At 37.9% G+C, this 23,236-nt stretch overlaps 1 pseudogene; it reads left to right on the forward strand.

Moving 5' to 3' along the window:
* The first annotated feature begins 11,939 nt into the window (after positions 1-11,939).
* LOC127656759 (WD repeat-containing and planar cell polarity effector protein fritz homolog) overlaps positions 11,940-23,236 on the forward strand; it is a 71,686-nt pseudogene continuing 60,389 nt past the window's right edge.

Consider the following 23,236-nt stretch of genomic DNA (forward strand, 5'->3'; position numbering starts at 1 on the left):
TTAATTCAATCATTTATTTAAGCAGTGTCTGACAGAATCAGCAAAAGTCTCAAATATTTCCACATCACCTTACAAAAATGGTAACATTACTCACAGCCGAGAATTTAGCGTCCGACAGTGATCTTCTTGAAATGTATTCTTGATTCAACGCTTTGATTACTGTACCAGCATCACATAATATGACGAAACCTAAAGCATTAAAGAGACAAAAAAAATGTGCAGAGGGGTTTACTGTGCTGACTGTTATTTACTGTTAAGCACAGCAAGGTGTGATCCCATTAAAACCACCACCACTTAAGATATTAATGTTAGTACTTGACCCCCCTAATTGTCAGTTGTTGACTGGTCAATTACTCAACCACCCTGGCACTTCCCGAATAGTAATAGTGTGTACCAAAATCTCAGCAGTAGAGATAAAGAGTGTGTGCTTGTATGTAAGTTAAAGCTGAAGGGTAAATATAATATTCAAATACCTGTTTGGGGTGTGTGGGATGCTACTACTCTTCAGCTGTGGCAGTTTGTGTAGTCTATAATTTCAGCTGTCAGTCCAGGTTAGACAGAACACTTTTACCTGTGTCTCTGAGTTTTGACAGAGAGAGAGGAAGAAAGTCAAGAGAGGACATGTCTGCTTTCCTCTCACTTATCTCCTGAAATCAGCAGGTGCATCTCTTTCCACTCTCCATTATAACCCAGTAAAGGGTCACAGGGTCACCAGGGGTCAATCACTTGATGAAGTACTTTCCCTCTTTCTGCTGTTGTCAGCTAAACTCAACGCTGATTATCTGCGCCCGCCCTGCAGCGACCTGACCTTTTTAATTTAATCTGACATTTTTTATTATTCAATTTGCCCTGCATTCTTGTACGTCGGTAAGGTCCTGTCGCTTTGAAAAAAGTTAAATGATATAGAATAAAAAATCCAGAGTTGCTTGATTGCATTAAATAAATTGAGGGATGGCGGTGAGCATGATAATTGACTACGAATGGGCAGAACTAAAGGTAGAGTTAAAATGAGAGTGCCATAAATGTGGAATGATAAATTTAATCTGGGTGTGATTAAATAAGTGAAGACTGCTCTTTGGGGTCAACTATTGGGCTAAACAGAGCGATTGCCTGATGGACTCATCCTTAGCTCAGGTTGAATATTAATGTGAATAGGTGTGTGTGTGTGTGTGTGAGAGAGAGAGAGACAGTCAAGAAAGAGCACAGATAAGACTTTGATAAAGAAACGTTTTCCCAGGGATTTAATTATGTTGCCTTTTAAATCTGACTAGGACTGGAGGGCCAAATGCTCCCTGTCCTTGTTGTAAAAAATTGTCAGTACTGTTTGACTTTAATGTTCACCTGCATGGAAAAATATTTAGTGTAATTTAGAGACTTATAGGTTCAACATGCTTTTAACATGCTAAAAAGACCATAGAAAGCTATTACACAGAGGACACACACAGAACACAAAAGACTCAATATTTAGTTGGTATTACCAAAGCATAAGAGTAGACATGGGTCTGAGTTTCTTAGCAAAGATAATGTCTAACACATAAATAAGTAGTAGGAGAGATCTTTTGAGAAATTATCCCTAATACCTCATTATATCTCAATTTATGGTGATGCACCTAAAGGTATAGTTCACCCATAAAGGAAAATACATGCGGATAAATTGTAAAGAATGTTGATGCTGCTCTTTTTCTTTTTTTCTTTTTTTTTTTTCTTTTTTTTACATATAAGGGAATGGGGACTGAGGCTGTCATTCCACCTGACATCTCCTTTTGGGGTCAACAAAAGAAAGAAAGTCATATGGGTTTTAAATAATATGAGGTTAAGTAAATGATGACAGAATTGTCATATAGGGTGACTATCCCTTTAACGATTTGGTACATTTGGAATATTGACACAAAGTTTCAAATGCTGTCTGTCTCCTTTCTTTGAAGCTGTTACAGTGCTAAGTGAGACTGACTCTGTTCCTCTGCTCATGCCCACCAGTTTTTAGTTTTTAAAAGTTTTTTAGCAGTTTGAGAGGTCTACCTGAGGGGCAGGTATGACTAGAGGAGGTAAAGAGGAGAACATGATGGCCTTATTTAGGATTAAAATGAGTTTGACAACTTATCAGCATGGTCCATGTGTGTTACTGTGTGTAGCTGGGAGAAACCATTACAGAGATGCATTTATCTTACAGAAGTTGAGTAAACATGCAATTGTACTAAAGATGTGCTTGTGTAAATATAGTTTTGGTGTTGGCAGTTCTGTTTGAAGTGCATGTAGTTCACACATGTTGAGCTGTGGTGCTTATTTAGACTACACAGGTTCCAGTCTGTGGTGTCCCAAACCCGTTTCTTCCTTGCTTTCCTCAATAATTTTCTGTCACACTCTGCTATCTCTTTCAAATAAAATATTGTGATCAGTTTAATGCCACTTTGGTGAATAAAAGTTCAAATTTCTTTCCATAAGAGACAAATCTATACATTATTCCAAACTTTTGGCCACCAGTGAATATAATTAAAGGTCAAATATATCAAGGGAAATGCAGTAACCTAGAAATGACTATTTTCTGCATTGAGTTGCAGCTGCTAAGGGGCTTATACCTGATTTGTGTCAGCATCAAGCTGCGCTTTGAACTCTGTGCACAGTAAACACTGAAAACATGTATTTGGAGAGGCATCCATGGAAAATGTGGCTCACATTTGAACAGGATGAGAGAAGAATCGATCAGCTGACCTGTTGAAAATGAAAACATTTATTGGGAGATATACTAGCATCTTAAAATCCGGCACCTCTGACACAATCATTACATTTTTACTGTGTCTTCATGAAGAGAGCGCTTGCACTTGAAAAAGCAGAATCGTCCATTGTTGCTGCATTCAAAACACATGATTTGTTTACTTTTTGACAAGAAACATTTTGTACATGAAAAGCATGCTTGTTTAAATCTTCTAATTTCAAGGGTTGGACATCAGATGCCAATGGAAATTTGCCTGCGTAACCTCCAGAAAATATGTATATTTTTAAATCTTAAAACGACTGTGACTACTGATGAAAAGGAACAGGTGCCACGTGACAACAATGTTTATGCACCGCTTTAGAAGAGGCTAATAATTTACACATTAATAATTATACTGAAGACATTTAATAGAAAATAAAAACATAGTACAAAGTTAAATTATTTTCTGTGTTGTAAGATTGTCCAAATGTTGGTCGGGACATTTCCGATTTTCTGAAAGTTGAATGTTCATATTATGCCTACCTAAAATGATGCCTATAATATTACCTTACATTACAATACATTGTGCAATAGTACAATATTTTTCACACATTATTCTGTGTTTCTTCATTCTGTCAGAAATAGAGTAAGTGGGCGTCTCCTCCTGTGTGTCACTGTGTCATTCAATCTGCGTGTATGAATCTGCAATGACCAAGAACATTTGCCCATACACCAACATCAAGTGAAAGCGGAGCATCAAAGTAGCTGAAAATTTTCTTATTTGGATAGTATAAAGTGTTTGGAATTTGAAGGGCCCAATAATCGCTGTTATCTATCTAAGATAATTGTGGTTACTGTTAGATCAAATAATCACAATCAGACGATTAATTAATAATCACAACAGGCCTACATGGCAGAAACGCTGCCAGTGTGAAAGCAGAATGTGAACCTCCTGTTGCAATTACACTGCTGCTTCGCCTACATGGTGCTTATGTGTGCATTGTGAAACACTAGCTTTGAGACAAGCTTTTAAGATTTTCCCTATGACGCCAAGCCCAAAGGTCTAGGCTCAAAAACATATGCACACACACATACTGGAGGAGACATTTACATTTATGCATTTGGCAGACGCTTTTATCCAAAGCGACTTACAGTGCAATTATTACAGGGACAATCCCCCTGGAGCATCCTGGAGTTAAGTGCCTTGCTCAAGGACACAATGGTGGTGGTCATGGGGATCGAACCAGCAACCTTCTGATTAACAGTTTAGTGCTTTAGCCCACTATACCACCACTCCAATATGTCAACTTCAAGACATATACATGATTCTTCAGGAGCTCTTATTTTGAATCTGTGACTCTTTCAGGCAAATCAAAGATGAACCTCTCATAGCTAAATCAACTTTCTTCAGCAAACCAACCACAACACACAGTCTCACAGTGAGCACAGACTCATTTTGAAGTTATGTTTGTCTGTCTCTGTCTAATTTATCATTAGAATGTGGTCACTGAGCCTTTTGTTTTATAGACTTTTTAATTTGGTTGATTCTATGGTTCTAGTTGATTTGCTTTCGTTCACCGGTGCTGGTCTGAAACAGATGCATGTTGGTGGGATTGTGATAGCTGTGATCTCTTTCTCTCTCATTTATGCATACATACCATAGACACAGAAGAGACCTGTCATCGGTAAATTAAATACTTGTCTGATTTTTTAAAGAAATACAAGTGTTTTTTCACACCAAAAAAAAAAAAAGTATCTATGTTTTTTCTCTTCTTCATGCCCTTACAAAAAGATGTCTGTCTCTACTTGGCACTAGAAAAGAAAGAAAGAGAATCAGAACTTCATACACACCCCAAAACTGTTCTTTCTCCAGAAACTCTACTACATACACACAAATGAAACAATGCAGAAAAACAATTACTAAGAACCCCCCAACCCCCCAAAAAAGAAGCTATTTCAAACACACTCCACGTTGTTCAGTTCCTGAAGCATCAATTCAGCGTGAAGCGTTAGAGGGGTTGTATTTGTCCCTTTGGCTGACATCTCTCTTTTTTTCTCTTCCCCACATCAGTAAATACTGCTTCTTAATTCACACACACACACACACACACACACACACACACACACACACACACACACACACACACACACACACACACAATCAAAGCCCATTTATGCATGCAAATGTGCGGCCACTTCAGCAGATTGCCACGGCCGCCTGGCACTGCTGTGTGTACGTTACTGTGGCATCTGCTGTGTGGCACTCTGGGACATGCCCACTGATACTGTGTATGAGTGCACAGGGAGCGCAGTGTCTCTGGTGTGTGCCAGCACGGAGTGCACATTGTGTTTTGATAAGCAGTTTCACTAATTTCCCATTCAGGTCATTCACACATCTTAATTTGGGAGGAACAATGAGACCAATTGTCGCATAATTTTTATTTCTTCTTTCTATATGGTCATGGTAGGCCACAGGATCCAAAATTAGCTTACCTACCAATAAATGTGTTTGCATGCACAGCAATACGCTGACAATATGCTGACATCTATCAAGAAACCGGCATTTACATGAGATTTGAAAATCAAAGATGCACAATTCGCAACAGATTAGTAGTGGATTGTATATCGTTGATTTGAATGCTTTGCATTGCATATGACTAACAGCTAAGGTCAGACTATCATTCTTACGATTCAGTTTAATGCATTTATTATGTTGTGGTTTCTAAAGGTACCAGTAACGCAGTGAAGTTGACTCTGTCGTGTTTACTCGTCAAAGCGTATTTTTACTGGCATCTGGCTACTTGTAGGCTTGTTTTTCAAACCACAGCCTGTGGTCACTCATGGTACTCTGATATCACAAATGAAGATGCAATTTTGTCTTATTTTCAGGCTTATCGTGGCTGTTTTGAAACAGGGTCATCAAAAATGTGCCTTATGCCTGACTGTCCATCTCAGAGTGTGAATTGAAGCTCTTTCCCTCTATGGAGAAAGTGGGTTTCTGTCAGAGAGAGAGAGACAGAGAGTGAAACAGCTGACTCGCTCTAAAAGCTGGTGAGAAGATGAAAGAATCCTCTTATGTCAGTAAACTTGTTAAGAGGCTGTGCTGGGCACAGCGTTTTCCCAACATTTAAAAAAAAAAAAAAAAACATTTGGTTTAGTGTTATTTATGTTTGTGGTAAATTTAATTATTTATTTAGGAAAGTGGCAGATTTTTTTGCCCCTCTCTCTTTCTTTTTCTCTCTCTCACTCTGTCAGCCCTAGCCTCGAGATAAGACTTGCCGTGCTCAGCCGTAACCCTGTGACACAGACAGAAAGCAGAGATGCTGCTCTCCCTTCAATGTGACATTAGATTTCTTCTAACCTTAAGCCATCCAAGCCGGTCACATGGGTGGGTAGATGGGTTGGATGGTCAGACCAAGGTTAAGTGAAAGTTTTGTTTTGTCTTTTGTTTCTTTTGCAACCTTGGTATAGTTCATGTGGTCCACACTGCTCACACAGATTCAGAGCTGTAAAATAGCAAAGTACAAATACTTCATTATTGTACTTAAGTACAGTTTGAATATTTCTCCTTGACTGTAAATATTTAACTTTTACTTCATTAAATTTTAAAGAGAAAATTAAGATATTACTCCAGACACTTTTTTGTATCTTTTGCGACTGCACAAAAAAAAAAAAAATAACACAACTGCAAATGTAAACTGAATGCGACTTGACTGTAAAAATGTCAAATTTGCAAACAAGTCATTTGAGTCTCAAATTTGGAATCAAATTTGGAAATTTGTCTGAATTATTTGTTTCCAAAATCAATTTGTGAATCTGAATCAAAATCACAACAGGAGTTTGCACATTATGCCATTTACTTGTACTTTTGAAATGTAACATTTACATTTATTATCAGTTTATTATCTGCCATATTGGGACAATTTCTCCCATTAATTTTAGTACCAGAGCTCCGTCCCAGGCTAGTCTCTGGTACTTTATAGGACACTGCACAGGTTCGAGCCTGGTTTGACTCTTTCTTTCTTTTTTAGGTGATATGTCATCTCTTAGAATCTGTAGCTGAGTGGTGTCCCAGTGTTAATGTTTGTTAAGATTGAATGCAAACAGATAGAAAGAGTAAGGTTGCGTGCCTTTGTTGTGTTGCTGCCCAATGTTCCAAGGAGTTGTCACAGGAAACCGTATGTGTGTGTGTATTTCTCTAAGCTTGGAGGAGACAGAGGAGCGTTCACCTTGTTGAGATGTGCAGAGTTGTTCCACACTGTGCTGACACCTGGCACAGAGCTCTGGCTCAAATCCAGACATGCACACACAGCAGGAGGACGTGTGTGTGTGTTTGAATGAAACAGAAACAGTGTGTGAGTGGTGTCACAGTCTGGTCTGTGTGCCAGTATGTTGTGTCAGTGAACACACTTGAGATGCATATGTTTGTCTGTGTAGACTCAGGGATTTTTCAACTCGTTTTGTGCAGGTTTTTAAAGTGTATGAAACTCAAACTGACCCCCATTTAAACCAGTCAAAAATTTGAATGCCTGAAATGTTGCTCATGATTGTAAAAATATAAATGCTTTGTCACGGTTCCAGTGAGTTCGTTCGTTGGTTTGTTCTGTTTGTTTCATTATTTCTCTCCCTCATGTGTCTCAGGCGCTGCCAGCATGCATGATCAGTGTTTCCATGAACACTGCTGGTTCCCTGATCATGCCACTCATTAGCCATCTAGCAGCACCTGGTTCTCCGCTGATTCACTGCCTACTTAATCCCTTCTTTGTGTCAATATCTTTGCTATATTCTTGTTTAGTGTAAAGTAACTTACCTTGCTCTCTCTGCCTAGTTGGTCCTGTCTTGTGTATCTGTTTGGTTGCCCTTCTCTGCCTGCGTGTCAGGAGTGTGGTTACCTTCCAATTTTGCTGTACGCTTGTTATCTGCGCTCACGACTCTTCAACGGAGGATTCCTTACGGATCTGTTCACTGTGCGGCCACGGCGCGCATCCATCAATGAACACCTATCTCCTGCTTACTGCAGCTGGTGCTGGGTTCTCCACTCTTCACCAGCCCAGTTGAAGTTACAATTTATTGTTAATAAATGCTTTGAACTGTTCCTCTGCTCTTGGGTCTCTTTGTTTCACATTCTGACAGGCTTATTCTAAAATGCTTGAAATGAGTTTTGTGGACAAAAATTAATTCTGACTACTTTTCATTTTCTTTACAAAACTACATTTGAAATGGGTAAATTGGATCAGATTATGCAGGAAAATTAGCCAACAATTGCACTGCGCATTGGAACTCCTTCAATAGGCCTACTGTTTAAAAAGCATCCCAGGCTGCACCTCATAAAGTTGTTTGAGAAAATGCACATCATGTGCAGAACTCTATAGCAAAGGATGGCTACTTTGAAGAAGCTGAAATGTCAGATAGTTATGATTTCTTTAATATTTTTTGGATCACTACACAATTCCCATACCTTCAAATGTGTTATAAGTATTGATAACTATTTTTTTTTTTTTAAATGTGGAAAATAGGAATAATGAGAATAGGAATAATGAGAATGTGTGTGACTTGTAGTTTATTTATAGACTGAAAGTTTTTTCTGTTCTCTCCACCTTTCTGAGTTCTCTCTGGTGATAATGTAGAAGCTAGCCGGATCTTTTGAAAATGATGTGATTGTGATGACATTTTTGGAAAATGACATTGCATAGTTTATTACACGGATCGCACAGTTTCTAGTCGAATTGTCCACTGTGTAGTGCTAAAAGCAAATTCAACTTTCTCCCAAGCTATCGAGTTCTAAATCAACTAAACCCACCTCCCTACCATTAGCCTTAAACCTAACAACTAGTGTCATAAACCAATAGGTTTTTGTTGTTAATCCAACTGTTCATTGCGGCAAGAAATTGCATTAAAAAAATCGTGTTTGGTGTTAAAGGGCCTTTACAAGTCATGCGCTACTGATGTCATAAGATAGCATTATGTGAGGATCAGATCAAAAAGTGTGTATGTATTTTGTAAAAATTTAGGTATAGGACCATGATTCTTTGAGACCAGATTGGTAGACGCACAATGCAGGACTGTTATTGCATATTTCTGCTAATATTTTGTTTGCTCTTCCTCTTTCTCACTTGCTCTCTGGTATTCTCTCTTCTGTTTGGACAGACTCCTGTTTCAGTTTGATCAGATGTCGTTCTGCCTGGCGAAGCTTGATTTGTGGTCCTTCAGGAGCAGCGTGCAAGTCCAGGGTAATTAAAACACATTGAACATCTCTCTTTCACAAGTTCAGCCTTTTTTTCCCCAGTTGCCCAATGCGTCTCTCCTTTTCTCATGCGTCTGTTGCTGTCCATGTCTCTTCTTTTTTGTTTTCTTTTCTTCTCATTAAATTGACCCATTCTCCTCTACTTCTCTCTCTTTTTGTCTTGTGTAAAAATGTATATGAATTCTTTCAGAGTTGGTTGTATCACACACTTATGGTAGTTATTATTATTATACCAGTTCAGTTAGTCTTTTTATTAGAATGATTCTTTGGCCTATAATTAAATGGATGGCACCCTTAATTATTGCTTTTAAGTGGTAGCATATGACAAATACTTCATATCACCAACATTTCAAGCGGTTTCGCCATTCTTTTTGTTCTTTAATGGTGCTATATTTTCAAAACAATTGCATGATCTGCTCTTGTTTCTCAGTGCAGTCAGAGATTTTATCAGGTATGAGAGAGTCTGAAACTAAGCCTGCGTTATTCACTGTTTCCCTTACTGACATGCTGGTCCTCAGATTTTCAGATTTCACTCGCCAGCGACTGAGTACCCTAGTATTTTTGCACCAAGATCCTTGAAACTTTTGAATTTAAAAGTATAGTTTGACTCATTCTGTGTAATGTGTCCAAAGATGTGACCCACGCAATCCATTTGGCATTGAATAATGCCTCTTTTAATATCCTTTCTGTTTTTACAGTATTTTGTTAACCAAAAACAACAATAAAATAGAAATATTTAGGCTCATTCTCATTGCACATAGCACGGATGAGGTAAAGAAACCATTCGACTCTGCTGTCGTTAATATACGCTCAACCGAAACACTTATGTGAGACCCTCGCTGAACTTCCACCATCTTTAAAGAGACAATACCATTTAAGCACTTGTTATACATATCAATGTAAAAACTTGTAAATATTCAAAATATGCATTATTTGAAATTGCTAAAATATGACCAAAATTATGAAAAACTGATTATGAAAAACTAAAAAATATTTACTTACATTTTCTTAATGTTATAAGTTAGAAGGTCCCCTGTATAATGAACAGAATTAGCCGAGAGATGATGTATCACGATATATTGAATTGTGACAAAAGGATTGTATCATGAGGTGGCTGCCGATACCCAACCCTGGTCAACATACAAATTTAGAACAACATGAAGGTGAGTAAATTTGTTTTTTTTTGCTGAACTATTTCTTTAACATCTGGCCATCTTTTATTTTCTTCCTGTCAGAAAAAAAAATATTTTCCTTTTCTCACTGGCAAGTAGTTTTATCAGTTCTGTGAAAATATGTCACATATTGTATGCATTCATGTTGTTCATTTGTTACCGTGTGCTCTACAGACTCTGTATATATGTATTTATGTACATTATGTTATTGTAGCTCTATATTGCATGTAGCAGCCCTTCTGACCTCCATGAGGGTGGAGTCATGAGTGACAAGAGAGAGTGAGAGAGAGTGAAGTTTGAATCATCCTGTGTTCATGAATTACATTTTTAAATGCAAAAATGGATGGTTGTTGTCCATCTATTTTGTTATTCTTTGTCAAAGGTACACAGTCAGTGAACAGTCAAATATTCCAAGCATTCCCATCCCCATACCAAATTCTCACAATTGCTGCAGCAATATGATAAAAGATAAATAAAATGGTTACATTTATTACAAATAATAGAATATTTTTCTTCTACCAAAGTTAAGCGTTTTCTTTTTTTTTTTTTTTTAAATCCTCTCTCTCTCTCTTTTTAATGTTTGTTTCACAGATACAGATGTCATCACATACAAATTCTATGACAAAAGAGAAACTGGAATGTATGTTTTTTTTTAGTAACAACTTCCTTAAATTTATTTGTTTGTCCGTTCATGCATTCATTCACACATTTTTCTCTAAATCTCTTCTAATCCTGCTGGTCTTTGTAAATTTCTCTGGAATTATGTTAATTCAGGCCCCATATTCCCAGTGAGACACCATATTGCTGTGATGGTCACACATCACTGTTTCAGATGTTCTTTAAAAGTTTCTTGTTGTGCCACCAGGTTTTTTGCAGAAGTTTTTAATGAGTCACAAATCCAACATTTAATGATTCTTTTCTGTGATGCCTCATGAGAGTGCTCTCTGTCCAGCTCTGAAAAAATATAGTCTAAGAAGAAAAAGCCTACTGTTTAAACCAATAACAAAAACAATGATAGTTGTTTCATTTGACTTCAAACATGTGAAGTTAGACTTGAAAGACTTTGTTTGTTCTGTTGTTTTGAGAATTTAGTCCATGATAAAGTATTATTAACTTTCAAACATAAAAGCCTTTGATGTATGATAACAGCTTTCAGTTGGTTGAAGTCTCATGAATTTGATGTCTCACAGAATTAAGAAGGGGGAACACAGTAATGCACCATTAGTTTACTTCTCACAACTACTGCTTATTATTAAGAAAGACTCTAACCCTAAAATCAGAATATTAATATTTAATCCATAATATCAGTGTATTAACATGTCTTTGTTAGTGTATGTTCACACGAGGGGTTGTTTCTGTACCCTAAGACAAACATTATGTCCTTTTGACCTTTGACTCTGATGGTGTTTTTTTTTTATATTGTAGATCGATATCTATTTCCACAAAATCCCATTTGTGAGCCGTTATGCTTGCTTAGTCAGAATAGAGCGATTTAAAGTAGTTGAGAATTGAGGTACAGAATTTAATGAAGTAAATGTGTTTTCCAAACCTTTTTTGTATGTATCCACACAACCGAAACTAATCAAGACATGTGTCTGTTTTATATAATTATTAGCTATTATCCTGGATTATCATTCATGTTATTAAAGTGAGGTATGAAAAATAAGGTACCTGCTGTGTCTCCTGGCCTCCAGCAGATGGCGAAGGAGACCCATTCTTTTGTTATGAAGGGGTGCTCTTTCCACCCCTCTGACCTGGAGCAGATGTGTGTGTGTCTGGGGCAGGCAGGGGCAGAATGACCCTTATCTGATTAGCAGCAGTAATCCTGGAGATGTCCAGCAGGTCCAGGCCTCCAGCAGAGAGAGGCAGTGCTCCTGTGGAGCGAGGCAGGCATGGGGGCCGTCTGGCTGGGCTGCTGAGGGCTGGAGATCTGGGACACTGGGGGGAGATGGGGCTTAAGTTATGGTAGCATAGTACAGTGGAGAGAGCATGCTGACAAAGCAAGAGGGAACAGAGTATGGTCTCACCTTCACTCTGGGCCCTAGTTTCCTTCTGTCGGTAACCTCTCCTTCTCACTGTATGAGTCAGTCTTTCTCTCTCTCTTACTCTGGGGTGAGATGGCAACAGAGTGACCATATGCCAAGAAAGACACTTGAGGGAGTGTTTACTTAAGCAATTTCACATAAGCAAGAGTGCTGTTTTAATGTATATCAGCACGGCTGTGATTCATTCATAGACATGAGGCCGCAGGGCTGGACTGGTAATCTGGCATACTGGGCATTTTTCCGGTGGGCCGACGCATTTTGGGGGCGATCAGGGATGGACTTACCATCTGGAGAACCGAGCAGGCTGGTGGGTCGGTCGCGAAACGGGCCGGATGGGCCAACCGCGATAAGCCAAAATGAGCCGCTTCGTTATGCAGAACGGACCACAAAACGGCACTGCGATATGCAGAAAAGCCCAACTCAACATCTTTTGGTCCAGTTGCTATGTAAAATACTAGGCTGATTTCTCTTCCCAGTCCAGCCCTGGCCACAAGCCGTGATGATATTCAGACAAAGCATGATTGTGAGTGTGATGTTGCTTTTATATAATAGTTCTATAAACAAGAATTACTGTAAATATTGAGTAACTTATGTTTTCAACACATCATGGCTAGTTATTTTGTTAATTTCTGCTTCGCCAACTGAAATATTTCCAAAAGAAGCAGAAGGATCAATCATTGCACAGACAAGCAGAGTGTTGCAAACACTGAGTCCCAGTGTTTTATACTAAATATCAGCACTTTTGGAATGCTACTTGTGTTTGTCTAGCCATTGCACAGAAAATGTATGCCTTCATTAAAGTCTTCAGTACCAGCCATTCCTTACAAAAACGTCTTGTATTGTTATCAGATGTTATAGTGGAAATACTGTACTTCTCAAATATTATTTCATCGACTAGAAATTGCTCTTTATGAGTGCAATCTATACAAAAATGTTTGAACCCACTTTAGTCTTTAACTACTATACAGTAGTCGTAGTCTTTAACTACTGTGTACTGAAGCATGTAATTAATTGTACTTATTATGCACATTTTTGTTGTTGCATTATACTTACATTTAAAGTACCTGCATTTAATAACATCTGTAGTTACATTGTTAACTTTAACTCCTAAGCCTAAGCCTAAACATCACCATACCCCATCCCTTTCCCTAAACCTAACCCTACCCCTACTCCTAGACCTACCCATACCTCAACCTAAGTTGCATCAAATGTGAATTTTTTGAGAATTTTGCAGAACAACATGTCGATACACAGTAAATATACTGTATTGTATGTATTTTAATGTTAGTACATAGTAGTCATCTAATTTAGTCATCTAAATACATCTAATTTAAAGTGGGACTGTGACAAGTGACTGGAAATGTCAGGGAAATTGGTCAAATGTGTGGAAACCCTGATGGTAATACCATGGTACACTGAAATATTACTATATTCATACCATGACATGCACATGGCACTCAAAAGTTCAAAGAATATAATGGTAATACCTTTGTGCCATGTCCATAGTAATACCAGAGTACTTTTTGTTAGTAATTGCTTTGTTATGAATGAACCATATCCTTCCTCTCCACATTTAACCATTGCAGAACTTTTACTTTTTATTATGTGTATTAGTTTAAAGGCAAATATAGCATTGATTTGCCCCTATTATTGTAGTTTATTACAGGACTGAGATTTGTTCTTCAGTTGGAGTTTGGATTTTGTCAGATGTTCACTACCAGTACGGCCACTGTCTTCCCAACATAATGCCCAGTTGCCTCCTACCTGCTCACCCTGCTGGTGGGGTAACTCCCGTCGCCCTCGAAAGAAACACAAACACCCTTATCAGGAGACACAGACCCATCCTCTGCTCGCCCCCGTCCTCCTCCTCTCCCACCCTCTCTCCTTCATTTGCATTAATTTATTTCGGCATCCTCTCACTCTTAAAAGGCAGGAGACATTTCTTAATAGTTTAATAATAAGAAAAAAATAATCAGATTGGGAATTTGATTGTGGAATCTTTAAGAAAACAAATAACAGTCCTCCTCCATTTCCTTGGGTCCCTGTCTCAGATGGATGTATTAATGCATAAATTCAAACACATACTCGCAGATTGAACTCAGCCGAGAATTCTATTAACGTTTCTTTCTCTTTTTTTTCCCTTCGCTGGTTTGCTCTGGAGGGAAACAGAGACTGAGATCTAAGCGGAAATTTGGGGGGCTTTGTGAGCGGAACGACGCATTTTGGAGTGACGTTTTTAATGTGTTTAATATGTTACGGTAACTTTGAGTTCTTCCCTCGGGTGACTGTGTTAACTCATGGTGAGCTGATTGAATAAGACTGTGACATTAAACAGAATTTAGCCCCTATTGCACTATTAGTTAGTATTTCTCTTTAAAATCCATTCTGTCTACAACTAGCGATAAATATAAAAAAAAAGCTAAGTACATATTTTGGCTTAATTATGTTAATGGCCACTTAAAAAAACAAGAGATTTATTATCTACTCTTTTAATTAGATGCATGAAAAATATTATTTTTAGAGTTTGTTGTGAAAAAGACACCGACTTCATTAAAATTGGATATAACTTTACACAGAAAAGGTTAGTTAATATTTGATCACTCTAAAATCATGTTAATATGCTAATTGTTTATGTCTTTTATTTACAGATTGGCCCAATTCACTTCCATTGCTAGTGCCTCACTGTTTTGCTTTTTTTAAAGGAGGGATAAGTCAAAATAATATTTTTTAGTTATCAATATTATGCCATAAATTCTTTTGATTGAGCTTAACTTGTGTTCAACCTGGAATATTCCTTTAAAAATGTTCTTGTTTAAAAGTTTAAAATTGATACAATCTTAAAAGTAATGGAAATTTAAAATATAGAAAAGTGAATATAAATTTTTCTAGTTATGCACAGCTCAAAAATATTTCATTGACTAAATATTGTTTATATAGAGAAAACCTTCCCTGCAAATAAAAAATCATAAATTGGTTGAAATAATGTATTAACTAATTGGTCTAAATTTAGACTGAAATAAGACACTACTTTTTTTGTTTTAAAACTCACAATAATAGGCTTTTTATTTAACAAAATATATTATTTATTCTCATTCATTCCCTGTTTTTATTTGGCATATGTGCTGGCCCATACAGTATCTGCACCTGCAGAATTCTGTAGAATTGTAATGGATGTTCAATTACAAATGTTCTACACATCTCTCACACCTTGCATGTTGGTTTATTAAATATTTGGCTAATTTTGGTACATTTTGGTACATTTTAAGCTTTCAATAAGAGTATAGTACTCTAGGCTCCATTTAACACATTTGATTACGATTAAATCCCTTCCACAGAATTCTGTAGATTTTCCCTCAAAAATCAGTTCAACAAATTCGAAAAGGAAATCTGCAGATTTGACAGGGCCTGCCTATGTGTTCATACCCAAATCATCAGCAGGATTGAAACGAGTGGATTTAGCTTTTGAGCTGTCAGCTCAGATTTATTTGTATGGTGACCTCGGGTGGAGCTGTATTTCAGGTTCAATCCTTTCCACCCTTAAAAAAACCCAGACAAACACAAAAATGCATTCTTTGGTTGTTTTGGTTGTCTTTTATTCCATTTGCCTCAGATGTTGTTGCATTTCATACCTGTGCCCTCTCTCTATCTTTCTGTCACTCAAGTTATGGTTACCCATGGTTCCTTAGTAACCGTTGTCCTGAGAAGCTGTGGGATGCCCTAAAGGAACTAGAGGTATTTGTTTACATTTCCTGCAGTCCGATTAACAAATAGGAGCATTCTCTCTCTCTCTCTCTCTCTCTCTCTCTCTCTCTCCTTTCATAATGAAAGCGAAAATCCCCCGACCTCTCTCGCTCTCTCAGCACCTGTGTGGGTGCCTCTCTGTCATCGTTGTGGATATTTGAGGGGGATGATTGGGACCGTGAGCTAGTTCTCTCTCTGCCTCTAGCTCTCTCACACAAACCTAGCTTTGTTCAGTCCAACTCAGGCTAATTTTTGCAGCCTCTCTGTATCTGAAACTGGAAACATCCTCCTAAACCTGACCCTGAAAATGGACAGTCAGCATCTACTCATTCCTAGTACACTGAGCAGGATACACAGGAGCAAGAATTCTTTCTCTCTCTCTCTCTCTCTCTCTCTCTCTCTCTTTCTCTAACTCACTCTCTCTTTCCCTCTTTTCACAGATCTGCTACAGTCAAGCCCAGTCTTGAGGATCAGATGGAGATCCAAGCAGTGCCGTCAGGTACCTTACCTAGCATGCACCAGTGGCCTTGTTAGCAGGAGTTGGCTCATGAAACAGAGGTCAGGCAATGAGCATATGCAGACTGTTTTGGTCAAATTCTCTCCGGTCTAAGGGCATTTTTCTCTTGGATAAAAAATCCAAGAGAAAGCTATGTGTCTTCCTTCCCAGACACATAGCGATGTTTTTTTTTTTTATTTATTTTTTTTATTTCATGTGGATTCTTCAGACTCGTACACACACACACACACACACCTACACACACATCCCAGAAACCAAAAGTGCCTGATTTCAGGTGTTTTGAAAGGTCAGAAAAACAAACATTGTTCGATTTTTGTTTGGTGGTTGGTGATGGTTTTATCCGGCCAGAAACTGGGTCTGATTGGACTGTGTGACCTTTATCTGCAGTTCACATGTTATAAAGATGAAAATCCCTCTCTGGCTACATACAGCCTTTCCAGACAGAATTATATCATCCAGCGTAATTCCACTTATATATTCCACTTTTAAATTAATATCTATGAATTCATCTTTTAGTACTTTTGAAGAAGAAATGTTTAGAAATAAAAAATAAAATTCTTATTGGATTTTGTTTAGTTCTTATTGCATTAACAGGTTTCACCTGAGACTCGTAGTGACGGATTAATTGACAGCTGCTGTCAGACTCTGTGTTATTATTATTCCTCACACGGTCGCAAGACGACATGTACATGAATCTGGCGTGGTGAGCTGGAACCTGCTTACGTCAGCTGTCACCGCTTACGTCACGAAGTACCGCAACAGCCAATAGGAAAATTCAACTGCAGTAGCCACCGTTCAACCTGAAGAGGGCAGCACTCAGACGTTTTTACACCATATATTGTAGAATTAAAACACTTTATACACAAATGTCAAAAAAATTACTTGAATCAATGACCAGTACTAATAAAGCCCCATTTCCCCATTCTTACAGATCATTAACTAAAAAAAGTTGGTTTAGGGTTTAGTTACCCTTTAAAAGAACAGGCTGATGTAAATAATTTGCTCGTTAGGAAGCGTTGTATGTTTTGCGGTGTAGATTCAAAAGAGCCGACTCATAAGAATCATTCATTCTGCAATTGGGCTACATTGGTTGTGCTGTATGTTTTAAATGAACTGGCTCATTAGAGTTATTCGTTCGGGATTCAGACTACACTGGTTGCACTGTCCACATCAGCAGAACAGTGCACGTTAGTGGAACTGAAAATCAGGGACTAAAAACGGTTCAAGGAACGAAAACAGAAACTGGGAACAAAGTCCCTTTCAATTGTTCCGGAGTAAAAGCTTTATTTTTAAATGTGGTTAATTGGTTAATAACTGGTTAATTTCCAAAGGTAAATGGGTTTATCACAGTAAATGTTTGGAATTGCACCACTTTCTGGGACTTCACTCTGGGAAAATGGGACATCACTCTTTTTAGTAGAACATTATAAACATGTGTTTTAACATGTTTTAATCTTGAAGAAAACTGCTGCATCACACATATCTTTGCCTAATCGCATGTTGTGGATGTAGCCTTCCGTGACATGCTGAATAACCTTTTGGCAACTATATATATAATTACTACATACAGTATACATGCATGATTAATCCAGATGCAAGGAAAAATATTGAGGTAAGTGTATTTTTCTGTTGTCTCCAAGTCTTCACTGAGTTATTGTAAGGTATGAAGCATTAAAACAGATTTGATGCTGCCGGGTTTTGACTGAGAAGCAGATCTGTAATAGAAACAAATAATTAAACAATTATTGAGTAATTGAAATACAATAATTTGTATAAGATGACATTAAGTCCAGACATGCCTAAGCAGTGTTCTTTTATATAGGCTACTGTGTACTATCCTTGCTATGATTTCTATCCTATTAATTGTTTATATTTAATCTTAATTTGGGTTTAGACCCTTATTTTGACATTGTTCTTCCAGACCAGGTCGCTTGCTTCTCTTGCAAGTTCTGGCAAAACTGCAACTGGTGTATCACCCACCCTTAGCAAAGGACATTATTAACGGTACTTTGATTTCATTGTAACTGGTTACCAATAAGAAAGTAGGCCGTGGAACGCCGGAACCAGAATGAAAAAATACAGTTTCTGCTCAAAACTAAACATATTGAAAAATATTTCGTTTATAATCCCTGCTGAAAATCATTTGGTTCTGGAATTTTTTAAACAATGGTCAGTTTTGTTGCGGTTCTCAGTTCCCAACCCTAACCAGGAATGTATATTATTAAGACATTGGTACTTGGTAAATGTATTCCTGTTGCATTCTGACAATGCTTGTTAGAAAGTCCCACACAATGTTCTGTTTGTTTGCTTCATTGTTTGTTTCTGTGTGAATGTGTGTGCAGATGCTGTTGAGATCAGGTGTGCTGGTGAACCTAATCCTGGGCGGAGCTCAGGTTGAACGGGAGACCATTGACAGAACACTGGTGGGGGACTACCTACTGACACCATCAGTGATGGTCTCACACTCTCTCTCTTCTCTTTCTTGCTCTCCTCTTCTGTCCTCTCCTCCTCTCCATGCAGTTTCACTCACTGCTCACTTTCCCAGCATGTGCGCGGGCAGCATGCACACCCACAGGTCATGAACGCCATTCCCTTCTGTTTCTCCATCTTCCGTTACTCCCAGAGGAAGTTAGAAAGGCATGGACACATGCACACACATACACACACGCTGAGGCTCCTTGTACTCATTGTGAAATCTCTGGGGGATCTGACATTGCTCCCTGTCTTATTTTGTGGTTTCTGAAATTGGACACTATCCCAAATCTGCTAATTAATTTCTAATATAATTTACTGTTTAGAGCTTATATGGCTCAAACTCTCTGTGCCGGGTCTCTAGATACCTGACAAACCTCTCTCTCTGTGTCTGCCTACCCCTTCCCTTTCCTAGTAGCCCCCCCATAGAGTGCCATTCAGGCCCCCAGAGCCCCTAATTACCAGAGTAATTGTGTGTGTGTGTGTGTGTGTGTGTGTGTGTGTGTGTGTGTGTGTGTGTGTGTGTGTGTGTGTGTGTGTAGAGAGAGAGAGAGAGAGAGAGAGAGTGTGTGTGTGTATGGGGTGTGGGGGCCCGGATGGCTTCTACATCTGTCACTTATTCAGTAAGTTTCACACCTGCACTTAGACCTTTGCTTGTTCTTGTTACGCCATCAGTACTGTTGTACACAGAGAGTGATTGAACACTTTTAGAAAGTCATTGCCTGAGGTTTTTAAAGCATCATTCTTCTAATGGACACACATTTCAGACCAAATCACCAGTGAAGCACATGCAATGGATTCATTAATTGTGTGTATATACAGTGCATTCAGAAAGTATTCAGACCCCTTCCATTTTGTTATGTTGCAGTCTTATGCTAAAATGCTTTAAATTATTTTTTTCCACATCAGTCTACAATGAATAACACCAAAAAACAGATTTTTGATAAGTTTGCAAATTTATTAAATAGAAAAAACTGAAATAACACATTGACATAAGTATTCAGAACCGTAACTCATTACTTAGTTGAAGCAATTTTGACAGTGATTACAGCCTCAAATATTTTTGGGTATGATGTGACAAGCTTTCCACACCTGGATTTGGGTCCAGTCTGAGGTCCTGAGTGCTCTGGACCAGGTTTTCATTAAGGATATCTCAGTATTTTGCTGAGTTCAGCTTTCCTTCAACCCTGATGAGTCCCTGCCACTAAAAAACAACCCCATAGCATGGTGCTATCACCACCATGCTTCAACGTTGGGATGGTATTGCACAGGTTATGAGCTGTGCCTGGTTTCCTCCAGACATGACACTTGGAACTGAGGCTAAACAGTTCAGTCTTCGTTTCATCAGACCAGAGAATCTTGTCTCACAGCCTGAGACTCCTTTAGGTGCTTTTTATGTGTCTTGCACTTCCGTCTGGCCTCACTGCCATAAAGCCCAGATCGGTTGCAGTGATGGTTGTTCTTCTGCAAGTTTTTCCCATCTCCACACATGATCTCTGGATCTGAACCAGTGTGACCATCAGGTTCTTGGTCACCTCTCTTACCAAGGCCCTTCTCCCTTGATCGCTTAGTTTGTCAAGGCGGCCAACTCTAGGAAGAGTCCTGGTTGTTCGAGACTTCCATGTAAGAATTATGGAGGCCACTGTGCCCTTGGGAACCTTCAATGCAGCCTAAAGTTTTTGCAGCCTTTCCCAGATCTGTGCCTCGACACAGTCCTGTCTCTGAGATCTGCAGGCAGTTCCTTTGACCTCATGGCTTGGTTTTTGCTCTGATATGCATTTTCAGCTGTGAGACCTTATATAGACAGGTGTGTGCCTTTCCAAATCATGTCCAATCAATTGAATTTACCACAGGTGGACTCCAATCAAAGTGTAGAAACATCTCAAAGATGATCCAGAGAAATTGGATGCACCTGAGCTAAATGTCAAATATCATAGAAAAGGGTCTGAATACTTATGTCAATGTGGTATTTCATTTTTTTCTTTTTAATAAATTTGCAACGTTATCAGAAATCAGGTTTTTGCTTTGTCATTATGGGTTATGGAGTGTATATTGTTGTGACTTATAAAAAAAAAAAGCATTTTAGCTTAAGGCTGCAACATAACAAAGGGTCTCAATACTTTCAGAATGCACTGCACAGTCACAGGTTCACAAATCATTTCTAATATGTTTTTAAAGGTGAATTGACACCCAAACAGAGTCTTACAAGTCCAATAGAGATGCCTACAATTTAGTGATATGCAAATTAAAGGGATAGTTCACCCAAAATGAAAACTCCATCATTATTTACTCAACCTCATGTTGCTCCAAGCCTGTATGACTTTCTTTCTTCCATGGAAAACAAAAGGAGATGATAGATCTGACAGCCTCAGTCACCATTCACATTCAATGTCTGGCAATGAAAGTGAATGGTGACTGAAGCTAACTTTCTGCCTTACAACTCCTTTTGTGTTCCATGGGAGAAAGTAATATGGGTTTGGAAGATGATGACAGAATTAAATATTTGGGTGAACTAACATTTTGGATAAACATATTATCCATCATCATAGTCTTTGGCATATACAGTATATTTAACATCTTATCATTTTACATTCTGTTATTTTTCAAACAATGTATTTATTATCTTTCTATGTATTAACTGTAGAGCTGATAATAATTTCAGACAGTGCTGTAAACTTGTTTTTAAGGAATGGAGTATTAACCTACTAAGCAGATTTAAAGGAATTTATTGATTGAGCCTGACCTAACCCGCTGCTGCTCATATGCTCTAAAACCTGTTTACTAGCTCCTGGACACAAATTTTGGAAGGATTAACATGGAATCTCCTGCTTAATTTGGCCATGATTACTGAACATGAGTATGTTGTTTGGAATTTTTTTGATCTTTTAAAAGTGTTCCATCTTTTTATGTTTTTAAAATAATTTTTAAAGCATCAATATGTCATTAAATAATCTGTATTATTTTGGCAGAACCAAGCATTTACATTTAAATTACATTTCAAAATCACTTTTAAGCCTCTCAAAATAAGCTTAAACCAAAGTTAAGCAATACAGACTCCTTTAATTTGCAAAACTACCATTAGGATAATTTTTATTTTCTCTCAGTGAAGACACATAATTCACACTATAACTCCAGTTTAACAGTAAATCAGCATTTAAAAATATTTTTTTTCAAAGTAATTTGCTAATATGTACAATTTCTTTGTTGTTGAGGTAAAATTTTACATAGACTACTATGACAATTTGGAAAGGGGCCTTGTTTAACACACTATTCTTTTGAAATGAGCTCCCTGTTTTTCTGCTTGAATGTAGGATGACTCATAATTACTGCAGAAGTGCAGATATTCCATCTCCGAATGGCTTGTATTAATTTATATGCCGTTTAATTGGTTTCATAAACAGATTATTTTTTAGGAAGGGAAGGTTAATTGCTGATCACAGTGTGTGGAGAGCTTGTCAACAGTTTCACTGCAAATGTCTCTCTTTATCATGAAAGCTGCATAGCCTACAGACTTTTCTCTCTCTCTCTCTCTCTCTCTCTCTCTCTCTCTCTCTCTCTCTCTCTCTCTCTCTCTCTCTCTCTCATTCTCTCTCATTCTTTCTTCCTTCCTTCTCTGGCTGCTTAATAGTCTCTTTACACTACTGCCCTGACTCAAACACTTTTGAAAAAATTATACTCCTTCTGTAGGTGTGTGTATTTGTATGTATTTTCTGAATCTGTTTGTCATATAGGCTGTGTCCGAAAACCAAGTCAGCTACCTTGCTGCCTTGCTGCCCAGTCAGTCAGTGACATAACAGACAGTGTTTTTGTATGAAGGCACTTTCTAAAATTATTGCAGACCGACTTTTAAGGCACCATAACATCTATTAATCTAGAACAATTTCAATTTCACTTTAGACATAACTATTCAATAACAAAATGCTTATTTCTGTATAGAAATAAGCCCCCCCATTGCATTAGTACAGGTCATGCTCACAACTGTACAACATTCATGTCAAAACAACATAGTAAACAAACAGATATTTAGAAAGTAGGTCTTCACATCATATTTATAATAAAGAATCAATAAAATGAATATGCATGATCTGTTTTTCCATCAACATGGCAGCCAATATGAATAATGAAGAATAACCACTGTCTTACCTAAAGCAGAAAAGTACAACACTTGAAACTGCATCATATATGTCATCATGTGCTGTGCCCATCGACAATGTCAGAGTCAACTTAAGATATTTTTCAAAAGTCAGGATAAAATTCAGTGGGGAAAGACAGCCTAACATGTTCAAGGAATGTGTCTAATTATAAAATATTTTTCACTTAAGTCATCTCAGTGCCCGCTTGTTTTGAGTTTGT

Source organism: Xyrauchen texanus, chromosome 16, assembly GCF_025860055.1.
Source record: "Xyrauchen texanus isolate HMW12.3.18 chromosome 16, RBS_HiC_50CHRs, whole genome shotgun sequence".
NCBI lineage: Eukaryota > Metazoa > Chordata > Actinopteri > Cypriniformes > Catostomidae > Xyrauchen > Xyrauchen texanus.